We start from the raw sequence: 10,672 nt of genomic DNA, 5'->3' as shown, positions 1-10,672 counted from the left end.
TGCATAGGAGATTAGACCGGTCATGGACGGCCATGCCGATTGCGCAGTGTTCGCGCGAGACTTTCCGTCGCGACCGTTCGTCTCTGTCTCCGTTGCTGTCGCTTTCTAAACTCTTTCGTAAATCGCAGCGTGCTGCTGGTTTCTTCGTTACCGTTCTTGTTTTTAACCCTCTTCTTTCGTGCATTCCACGAGGGATCAACCCTGTCGCGTGGCTAATACAAAGCGCAGTAATAATCCTCCATATCTGAATTAACTCAAGATCTCTCGTTACTCCCGAGTTTCTAACACTCTTCAGTCCTCCGCGACAAATCCTGTTACCTCGAAAAATACGTCCGACTAACCGTCAAACTGATAGAAACGTAATCTTGGCCAGAGATCCACGCGGAACCCTCGAAGCTCGCGTTTAATTAAGGATTCGGCTTTCCATCTATCCGAGCGAGATCTAGCCAGGCGAACGATCGTCGGAACCACCGTGGTAATTCAACGTATTATCCGACCGGTGGAAACGAATAATTAACCTCTAAGTGGATTATAAATCTCACCCCGGTTGAAGACGCTCGCAACGAGATCTCATCGGAAATGTTTCTATTAGCGGCGCGGTTTCCCCGCTCCTGTCGGCGATCGTGTTCGTCCCCATTTTCATCGCGGCCGTGTATTTTCATCGAGCCAATCCGCCTCGTCCACGGTCTCGAGGAACGCGCGACGCGAGAAATCATCCTAGGCAACCGGATTACGGAGTCTAACGAGAGAGGAACCGGCGGGTGGCGGCGGCTGGGTGCTTGGCAGGACGCCCGGCGTCGCCTCGCGTACGCGGGCAAGGACTCCTCTCGCAGGAGCCGCTAATTATTAACCGCCTTATCCACGGGAAAGAAGAAGGTTTTGGCAACGACTCGCCGCCGCGGCTCGTTCCGCGGGCTAATGCAGCGCAATCAAAACTGTAATCGCGTTATTTAATCTCCGCGGGTAATGGAAATGCACTGTTCTCGCCGATTTCTTGGACGGTTGATAGTTTTTAATCTCAGCCCGGTGGGAAGGCTTTAGAAGTTGTTTGGGGATTGCGGAGACCGGGGCAAACGGACCGTAAAGAACCGGGAATTTTGTTCCCCCGCGGTATTCCCGCTCGAAACGCGGCGTTGCAAAAGGCTCGGTGAATTTACGAATTCGACAATTTACGCTTGAAGGGGGAAGAAGGGATGGAGCACGAGCGATAAAAATGTTTCAACCAGCGGCAATGAAAAATCGCTGCGATTCATCGAGCGCGAGGAACGAAAATGATTATTTGTTAGGAACGGCTAGTAGAATTTTATGGACTAGGAGATACTTCGTTCCCCGTTGCTTTATTACGCCGCTTTATCCGCTGCTGTTTTCCCGTTCTGGTTTTCTTTTTTCTTCTTTTTTCCTTTTTCGTTCCTCCACCTTCTTCCGCGCGGCACACCGTTCTTTACTGCTCTTATACTTTATTCCCTGTTCCTGTTTCGTTCAACCTCATTTTTCATTCCTTTACTGCCTCGCTACTTAACTGCCCCAGTTTATTCTCCGCCACGCGTTTTTATCCCCGCCCGACGCCGTTCCGCGCCGTCGTTTCATTCTTATCGCCGCGTTTTTCAGCGAAGAGAGCCTCGATGGTTCACGTATGCCTCGGCAATACCAGTTCGCGTAATTGCAATTGGTCCCCGTTATGCACTCAACGATCCTCCAATTAAGGAGTCGAAGAATGCACGGCCAGCTATGTAAACGACGCTCGAGCTAGAATCTCTTGACCGTTCAACGCCACTTAGTTGTTCGTGGCGAAATTATACTATGCGCGGGCGACACGGTTAATTCGATAAAATTGAAAGGAAAATGGACAGCGTTGATTAAACTCTGCTCCAACGCTTTGATCGAACGGCGATCCGAGTAAACGGAGTAGAACGAATATTGTTATATTTCAAGCTCCCGTAAGCGTTATTCAAATTAATCCCGAATCAATTTCGTGCAACATCGATCGAGGCGGGAGCGAGGCGTTTTATCATCTCGTATCTCTCGAAGAGCAGTTCCGTAGATTGGATCGCGCATCGAATCGATCGCGACCAACGAGTATTCTTATCGGAGCGAACCGCGGAACAGGTTAAACGCATCCGAACATAGTTTAAGCACCGGTGGAATTCTGAAACTCGTCCGCGGCGTCATCCACATTCCTCGACAAATGGCCTCGGACGAGTCGACTAATTCCAAGGGCAGCCTGGCCAATAATCCGCAACAGGGGCATAAATCAGTCCCGCGTTTCCGACTGTGGAGAAGAAAAGGGGGAAAAAAAAAGAAAAAGGAACGATCGACCAGCGCCGATGCGAGCAATGTCATTATCACTCAGTCCTCTCGCAACTCTCGCGGCGCGCCACGAGATCGTTTCCTCCCATCGGGAGCCAACGGCGTCCGCAGTGGAGCATGACAGGATCAGCCGGGCAGATAAAACGCGTACGTACCTGTTATCTCGGCCATTTCTAATCGAACCGCCCGAGAGTCCCTCCTTCGCCTGTTGCTACATCGCCCGTTCGATCCAGCGACGCGTATAATTTACGCTAAGCTAATGTAATCATTACAGAAGTAACTATTCGCCGCGGGACGTCCGTCCGATGATCTTGGCGGCCGGTCCGCGCGGCCCTCTTCTGCTTCGTCTCCCGTCCTCAGCAGCCACCGGTCGGCAGCCGTCGCAACCCTCGGTAAACTGGTTTCAGGCATAATTGGACGCGACTCCGGGTGGCTTTTAGAAACGCCCGGAGTCGTCCGCGAACGGCACGCTCGAACGAGAAGTGGCCTCTCTGTCGCAGCTAAATTTATTTCGCCCGTTCCCTTCGCCGCTGCGAACGCGATCGTTCTTCGAATTCTGTTGAACCGCGCCACCCTCTCGCGCATCCTGCGAAACGCGACACAAAAACGTTTTGAAAGAGCGAAGAACATTGGAGTTTCCTATGGTTCTAGTGGCAGGTACGTGTTCTTTATTTAATTCGACTGGTGAGAACGGGTGGTTCGGTTGTTCTTTCGATTAAATTGTTACGCGTGGATCACGGTTCTATGAATCGCGTCGCTGCGTGGCGTGTGCGAAACTATCAAGAAGCGATTTGAGGGCGACGCCCGACGCATCCTGACAGATTGCGCTCAATTTACGCAATTAGGGTAACGAAGAGTGGAACACGTGTCGACGGCAGAAATGCATTCGGACGTGGCGCGGCCACGGAGAGCCGTGCATTGTGTAGATCTTTATCACCTAACAATGCGGTAACGAGCACCATTAGCTTTTTGCTTTATTGCGTTACGAGGCTCCTGCAGCGCCAACGCGACACGAGGGATCAAATAACTCTCATTAAGACAAACGAGTTAAATAACTCACGGATCACTGGTGGACGCGTCTCGTGACGCTCGCGACCGTTCCGAAACGAAGGGAGGGAAAAAAATTAGGGGCTCGACCAATTTTTCCAGTATCCTGGGTAATAAGGCGGCTCTTGGCCTGTCCCAACACCCTATCGATCTTCGCTCGCTCCTTAAAACCGTACGCTTCGTTAATTAAGGCGTGGACCTCTCTTTTTATACGTCTGCGAGACTCTCTAAATTTTTAGATTCCATATAATTTTCCGCCCTTTGAGAACGCTTAATGATAACCTTCGACGGATAGATAGTCGATAAGTTAACCCCTCGCGAGGTATTGACAGATGATACATCCGCGAGTGGAAGAAAAAGCTCATTGTATTATAGCGATCCTATAACTCTCCCCTATATATCTCTACGCCCAACAGTTCAAATTATCTCATTGCGGAGATCGGAAATTTATCGTTCGAAATGCGGAAAAGTCTACGGCACAATTGATGATGTTCCCCAGATTGTTCTCTGACAGTGGATGAACGATGTTCGAACGAGGAATAAAAAAAAAAAAGGAGTATCGGCGTAAATCCACCGGGCGCCACCCCTGTTTCGACTTTTTTATTAATGAACATTGTTCCCCTCCGCGAGAAAGGGAGGCATTCAGTGGTTCCCGTGATTCGAAACCGTGGAGCCCCAATCCCTAAACGTTCTCCTTCGATCGTCCATCTCCGTACGCTTCTTCCACTGTGCTCCTATTGACCGGCATCGGTAATCTTTCGAGGCTATCTCGTCGATCCTCGCCTTCCACGAACGCGTACGCGTTTCTAATTGAACGAGAAGTGGTCCTCGATTCTTCTTTTCGTCTCCTCTTTCTCCAGCCGAGAGAACGTAGAATTTCGGTGACGGTTACCAGGGAACTTTCCACGAAAAAGGGAACGCTTTATCGGTAATAAAAGCATCGTAAACGGGCTGGTAAGACAAGCGATTGCACAGCGCCGCATCCGTCACCAATTAGTACAGGGAACTTATCTATCGGTTATTTACGATCAGTATATATCCCGCTGCCAGCCGGATGAATAGCATTCGAATCGTCTGAACTATCGCGTAGCCGAGGCCATCGGTTGCGCTCGGTTCTCGTCTTTAACGGGGTTATCGGTGACTACTTGCGCAGAGGAAAAAGGGTCGGATTCTTGTGCTGACATCTCGGATCAAATGTCGACGCGAGCTGCGTTTTCCCCGAAACGGCGATTTTCCCGAGGAAAGTAGAACCGAATGGCCCATATGGTCCTCGACGACACGTCACCCTTTCTGGATCAAGTTTAATAGAGTTATTGCGCTCTAATCTCGAAACCTTGAACGCTTGCTCTGAATTTATGCTCGACGAATAAGCTGTCGAAGAAAGAGGAGCGTTCACCGCGTGAAGGTAAAAAATTCACGCCTCATCGATGTATAATAGGTGCCCGAAGAAAGGCAGAGGCGCATAAAGGCGGGCAAAGAAAGCCAATTGAACTCGAGTGCATCGATCACCCGGCTGCTATCAGTCAACCGGTTGGAAACCAGCATCATCGACGCTTCCAATCGAGGGAAGACGCGTCGCGAGGCGTATTTCCAAAGAAACCATCGGCAAAAACGCGCGGAAAGGATGAAGGGGGGAGGAGGGCGAGTGTCGACGGTGGCAGCCACGTCGATGCTCGACGGTCCAGAATGCTCGGTGCTTTTTAGGACGCGCTGGCTACCGGGCGAGGAGGATCGAATGGAAGAGGGTGGGCGGTACAACTAACGACGTGGCAGGTCGAGTAAATCAGGAGGGAGAGTGACGATAAGTTTTTGCTCGTTACAACTGGCCTGGGAAGCTCATTACCCGGCTCCCTCTAACCCTCGCCGGAGGGGCGAGGGTGCGACGGAGACGGTGGTTGGGGGGTTGGTTTCGACCTTTTCGCCCTCGAACCGGACCCGGGGTTGGAAAAGTTTTACGCGGCCGTTTTCCCTGGAAACCAGACAGCTTTCGCGGCGTCCGGTACACCCGGTTGGTCGGCTTAAACTATGTTTAAACAAAACGTCGCCGTGGCTAATACGGAAATGGAAAAGTTTCCCGCTGACGGACGTCGAGATAGGGAACGAATCGTTTTTTGCGATGAAACGGGGGTTGATTCGCGTTACGGAGGTACACGTCGATTGATTTTTTGCCTCCGAAGCGGGGAAGATCGTTTGGAGACGAGTCGTAGCTGTGCTGATTGGAAGGACGAACGCTTAGCGTCTAGCCTGATGAACATTGGCGCTCTGTGAGCATCGATCGTTCGTACAATTAGCGGGTCAATCGGATGGAAACATTCTCCGCGTCTATTCTGTGGCCTGGTAAACATTTTTGCCTGGCCCACTGTGGTCCATCGTGGTCCACCGCGGATTCCGCGATCAGACGCGCGGATAAAACGAGCTTCATGGGTGATCGCGTGGGATGCGCAGAAATTCTGCAGTGGTACCGCGACGTTTTGGGTTTTCGGTGGTTGGAGATTGGAATTTTGAGGTTGTCGTGCGGGTTCATGGTGGAGCAGGGAACAAGCTGGTGATGTTTGCGTTAGTAATACCGCTGGTAATCAACGATCATTGGTTACAGAATTAGAAGTGATTGAGAACTCCAGCGATTCCATCAATTGTACAGTGTCAATCTTAAAAACCGGTCTATTTAGATCTAACCTATGGAGTCATCTTTATAGCGTAAGAATGCGAAAGACCTTAATTGACTAACTACTTTGACGGTCCACACGGCAAGTCTCCAGTGAATCACGGAATGACACACCAGGAAATGCACGCAATAACGGCATAAAGCTTCTCGACGAGGCGAGAGGCCGTAAACGCGCGCGCCATGAATCTTCGCGCCCCAAATATTAAAGGGGGTGACACGGTCCCGGGGTTGTCGCGTGTTTACGCTCCAGCCTCGCACGCTGAAGCCTCACTTAACGCCGTCGAGTGCCCGTCGACGTGCGCACGGGCGCAATAAAAATCTCTGGCAACTTCGCGAAACTGAAACGTTCCCTCGGGGCAAGTTCGCGGGCGTGCAATTTTCCAAAAGCGCCGGTATAATACGCCCGCGCGAGAGGTGTCGTAAACGCGCGGGGCCACTCGCGAGCGTAAACATCCGCGTTTTCACGAGCACTCGAGAAGAGGCGGAGGCTGGCGCTTTCGACGCTCCCCTCCTGGATGTCGATCGACGGACGATCGTTGGTGGCTTTGCGATTCGCCGCCGTTCGGGAGGCACGGGACTAATTGACCGTGGCTGGGAACTCATTAAAAGCGTGGGCAGGAACTCGAGACGACGGTGGTTCCAGTAACGAGTGTTGTAACTCGAGCTGGAGACTGTTCCGTGCGCCACGTAAACGTCGCCGCTCCGATTGCTCGCTCTTTCGACAGAGTTCCACTTTCGGAAGTTCGGGTAATAAGGGATGCTCGAGCGGAGAAGGAGATTGCTATTCCCTGGCTCCACTTCGGGGAGATTGGCCCCTCTCGACGATCGCGGAGGTTCGTTGTTTTCTGAATCCTAAGTTCCTCGACGTATATTACAGTTCTACCGATCGACTTAACAATATTCGAATGTTCACCAGAAACTTAATCGATTCTTCGAGTTCTCGATCGCGATGAGTACCTACATCCCCTAGGACACTCGAGGTTTTTTCTTTTCTCAGCGATCACCCTCAAAGCACGCAGGATAAAACGCGTTCATAGATGGGCGTTCAACGACGGTTCGCCAACGGTGGTGAATGTCCCGTCGTTGGTGGAAAACTATGGTTTCCATGGTAGTCGGCGGTCGCATCGATTACGCAGCTGTCGGGGCTCCGTGTGTAAAGATGACCTCCATAGCATCCCCGATACGTAATATTATCTCCTCGGAGTTGTACAACTGTGTAGTAGCCGTGTTGTGTCAACGTACGAAGGGGGCCAGACCTCCGGTTGTGAAAGACGATATTGGGTAATCGATTGCCCGTGGACCGTGGTCGTGGAAGTTCGCGCGCCCCAGGAATTCCTCCAGCGCCTCGTGGCGCTTAGATCGCCGGGGCGATCGATGGGGCTACCTGAGTAATTAATTCGCGGCGCCGGTAATTGAGGAAATTGATGTGTGTTTAATAATTTCTGGGCTTCCGCGGTTGCGGTCCGGAGTGCCCCGATGTAGGTCGAGGTTCTGGAGTGCAATTCGGGTGACTGTCATTGCATCGAAGTTTTCGAGCGTGTTTAACGTCCATTTGCAGATTATCAGCGAGGTATCCTGTTTAGCTCGACGAAATTACAGAGCAGCGATGGTATTGCTCTCCTGTACGTCGATGTACACGGACGCTCTGACAGAGAACCGTCACTGAACCGACATGGAACCATTATCGGAAGGGTATGTCGCTGTAGATCGAATTGACAATTACGAGAAAGGAACGAGCGACCGTGACATCGTTGTTTTTCGATTAATCAAGGGGAAGGAATGGTAAATTGTCTTTCTCGTAGGGGTTGCGTAGAGGGTCGTGGCTGGAAGTCGCAGGTGCTCGTTCGCCATCCGGAAACCATTGTTTTCCCATAACCCGTTCGTAACTGCTGGCGCCTCGTATGTTTCTTTAGGATCGAACCGTGGTATTCTAAACGGCGTCGGCATCGGGACGCCCGCGTTTCATTCGAACTCGACCTAAGACAACAAACAGACGGCTTCCTGCCGTGAAAAGCGGTCGCTCTCTCCCGGACGAGAGGCCACTCGATCCGCCATCGCGAGCGAAATTTTTCCGACGCTGTTATCCTTCTCGAGTCAACGCAGCGTTCTACGCGTTTCTCGCGATAGTTTCGCGTAACCTTTACTTCTCAGTTCTACTTAAGCAAAACTACCCTCAGGATCACGATAACCTTTCAAAATTATGGATTGCGCGTGGAAAAACGATTGAAAAGATAAACACTGGCTAAAGTAGATTTAGTACCAGAAAAAGTAGAAAAATCCCCATCCACGAGCCCATCTCGTCGCCCACCTAAATCACCGACCAAACCGTTCCCAGCATCAACATTCGAAAAACACACGGACCATCCCTGCCAAACAAACCCCAAAACGAGTGATCTCCGTTCAAGAAAATTCCCACACACCTCGCCGGCGTTATCTGTCTCGAGAAATCTCTCAGCGTCATCCCCCTCGAAAACTTGGAACGGAATCCGATTTCCGAACGGGAAGCGGTCCCTTATTATCGCACCTCAGGCTGGCGTGTTTGCACGAGGAAGAGCGCGCGACGCTCTCGAACCGGAAACAGCGGACGTCCTGCGCGAGGATAGCCGGAAGGAACGGTACACGCGTCTTAAAGAGGGATTAACACGGACATCGATCAAGCTGGCAAGTCCTGGCCGGTGTCGCCCGGGGGTGGGTCCGCTTCTCGTTCTCGGTAAACAGCGGTTTACCACGGGGATCACGTTTCCCTGGCCAGGGACCACACCCGGCCAGCCTCTTCGTGTTTGCAGCGCGCGTTAGTCGCCCCCGAACTGCACGTGGGTAACGCACGTGCGTGCTCGCCAGGGAACAGGACGCTTCCTGGCGCGATAACCGGCGCAGATAGAGTCCTCGACGAACGCGGAATGCCTGACGCAGGAATTCTCCGTGGGCCTGGGTTTACCTGCCGGGGAAAGATTCCACGGGGTACGCGTACTATTTGTATTCAATAGGGGATGCGTGTTTTTCTTTTCCTCCACTTTTTTCGTGTCGTTCTCTCTTTTTTATAGCTGCTTCTCTTTGGGTATCCGGGGCGTCAGATTTTTGGGGTTGCTTACAGCTGGTCGTGGCCGGACGACGTGCCGCGGTGATTCATTAACTACGGGTACGCTTTTCTTCCAATCGACGGTCGTGGCTGGAAGTCGAAACGATACGGTCGTGTCACGTGTCTTTGAAATAATTTAGTGAGAGTCTGGCGATGCTTGGATACTTTGTGAGGTAATGGATTTTCTTGACGATTGGTTAGAGCGTTTGTCGTGTGAGCTACGGGCTCCTTTGGAACGAGCGGAGAAATTCACGCATCGATTGAAATAGCCGTATCGGGGAAACACTATGAACGCGAACGCACAGTTTTTGGAATTCCGCGATTAACCCGTCCCGTGTATCATTCTAAATAAGAGGATCATGAGTCAGGCAATATTTCACTCCGCGGGTTTCTCGCGTTATTTTTATTCCCGCACGATGAAGAGAGTAGCGGGAGTAGAATCGCGGGGAACGAAAAAGTGAATTCCGCGAAGGCTGAGACCGCTTTCACGGTTAACGAGTAAAAACAGGGAAGAAATGAAGCAAACAGAGAATTGGAAAAAGTGCAACATCGACGAGCCACGAAGACAAAGCCGTAGTCAAAAGAGGGAGGAATAAACCTCCCCCTCCCGCGGTCCTCTTTATACCAATGTCCCATTGAACGCAACTTATGGAAGTCCGTTCCACGAAGTTGCCTCGCGGATTTTCGTGGGGACCGTAAGCCCCCACGTCGTCGACAATGGCCTTCCACCTCGCTCCGGTTCCCTATCCAGACCGCAGCAGTTTCTCATTCCCTTCACCTTTCGCTGGACCCGAGGGAAAGGGTCGTGAGTGGAAGCTGGTAGACGAGGGACGAGCGGAGAGGGACGAAGCAGCCGGCGGGGGGTGCGCTACTCATTCCGGGCTGAAGATTTAGAAGCCAATTTTCGCGAGCATTGACCAGACTCCCTCCGACCACGCCACCGTTCGATCCTCTTTCTTCCACCTCCGATGTCGTCGCCGTCGTCGCGGTCCCTCTTCCGCAGTGGCGCTGGGACGGTTCTTTTTTTTCCGCCGCTCCTTTTTCCACGGCCAAGTGCCACGGACGGTCGCTGAAAGGAAGCACCGAAAATATAGCCGGCCGTTGACTGACCGCAGGATCGCCCGCCGCGCGCGTCCACGGCAACGGGGATGAAATTGCGGAAGGAGGACTTCGCTTCCACGCAGCCGGGGATTCGGTTGATCTGAAAGTATAAGGACCGACCGCGCGGACGGTTTATCGTCGTCCGAGGCCGGGGAATGTCTTCACGGGATACGGAGTATCGTCGTTTCGAGGCGAAACGGAAGGATAAAGAGGGGGTGGCTCGGGTGGGAATGCGTAATTGTTTCGCTCGAGGGACTCCGCAGGTTTCGGTGGACGTTAAAGACGAACCTGGTTGAAACTGAAGAAGAAAATATGCGCATCAAATTTATTTTACCCCTCGCTATTGTTCGAAATTTGTAATAGGCACCGTTCGAAGATGGTCGATCTTCCGAATCCACCGTCAACTTCGAAATGAACGGGCCAAGGGCATAGGTGATGGTAAAATGCCGGCGTCCACTTGAAAATCCTGCGCG

Source organism: Xylocopa sonorina, chromosome 6, assembly GCF_050948175.1.
Source record: "Xylocopa sonorina isolate GNS202 chromosome 6, iyXylSono1_principal, whole genome shotgun sequence".
Taxonomy (NCBI): domain Eukaryota; kingdom Metazoa; phylum Arthropoda; class Insecta; order Hymenoptera; family Apidae; genus Xylocopa; species Xylocopa sonorina.
Note: the sequence above shows the minus strand (reverse complement) of the source record.